Source organism: Aulostomus chinensis, chromosome 1 (genome assembly GCF_037954235.1).
Source record: "Aulostomus chinensis isolate RoL2024-O1b breed Wild chromosome 1, RoL_Achi_v1.0, whole genome shotgun sequence".
NCBI classification, from domain to species: domain Eukaryota; kingdom Metazoa; phylum Chordata; class Actinopteri; order Syngnathiformes; family Aulostomidae; genus Aulostomus; species Aulostomus chinensis.
The window spans coordinates 56718109-56719412 of record NC_141320.1 but is presented as its reverse complement, the minus strand read 5'-3'; the positions used below and the strand labels follow the sequence as shown (position 1 = coordinate 56719412).

Genomic DNA, 1304 nt, shown 5'->3' with positions numbered 1-1304 from the left:
TGCACGTTGGCGGCATGGCTGACGGATCAATTTCTATTAAACATATTGGTTTATTTAAGTGTCTGATTCTGTGTATTTGTTGTGTTTACATTTGTGGCACAGCAGGTGGAAACGTTGCTAAGAAAAGGAGTTGCCACTTCTCCTCCAGGCTCTTGGAGTCAGCGTGGGTGGTGGCGACAATCCCCCCACAGAGGTGCTGCCCATGACTGCCGCCACCCACTGCTCAAACTCCGTCAGGTGCCCCTCTCCCTGACCCCCACCTTTCTGGCCGGCACTCCTCCGGAGGGCAGCTGTACGCCGCTTGACCTCCACCTTGACGTCCTCTTAGTGCCATTTTCCACATTGTTATTTAAATTTAGATTGAAGCCAATTGATTATTGTAGTTCTTCATTTAGTGATTGCGCAGTGTTGAACTTCAGCCAATAACAGGTCCCACCACTTTGTTTTCATCTCCGTGGGGGTGTGTTGGTCTGAACCCACCTCGTTCACCCTCTCACTTCTTATCCATTCACAACCTTCATTGTTTATCCTGACACCACTGGACAGGCTGACCAACAGAATCTGCTGTCTCTCCTCCACCTCTCCTACCAGCACCTCCAGCTCCACGCCGTGAACCTCTTCTTCTTTGACATTATTTTGTGAGTGCGGACAGCGGAGACCCTATTTAAATGAATTTGTGTATTTCTAGGTGGGCGTAACGGGGGCGGGCCGGGTCGCTCCAACATCTGCGCTCAATTCCTTGCTGATTGGGATGTATCAAGGAAACGTGCATGGATTCCGGCGTCCGCACATATTGACACATCCGGATCTTTTGGTGCGTAGGCAACTTTGCATTCTTGCGACCGCAAGTTTTTAGTATGAGATCCACGCAAGTATTGATACATGAGGCCCCTGCTCTCTTCCCCCCAACCGGTCAAAGCAGATGTCTGTTCCCACTGATCCTGGATCTGCTCAAAGTTCCCACCTTTTAAAAGGAAGGTTTTACTCACATCTGCACAGTGGTGGAGTGGTTAGCAAGTTTGCATGTTCTCCCCATTCTCTCTGGGTCCTCCAGCTTCTTCCCACCATCCAAAGACATACAATTGGGACAAGGCTGACTGATACTCTAAACTGACCGTAGGTGTCTATCTGCCTATCTTCTTTTCCTTAAAAAAAATCTACTATGGTTCAATGAAGATAAATTGTTGAATATCAATCCTCTACTAATGTTCATGGGAGTGTAGTTGTTGTGGCCGAGTGGTTAAGGCGATGGACTAGAAATCCATTGGGGTCTCCCCGCGCAGGTTCGAGTCCTGCCAACAACG

The 1304-nt window shown here is 48.8% G+C and overlaps 1 non-coding gene across 1 annotated transcript; it reads left to right on the top strand.

The window, feature by feature from the left end:
- Positions 1-1222: 1222 nt before the first annotated feature.
- Positions 1223-1304, top strand: trnas-aga (transfer RNA serine (anticodon AGA)). The gene has a single exon. It is a non-coding gene; the product is annotated as a tRNA-Ser (tRNA).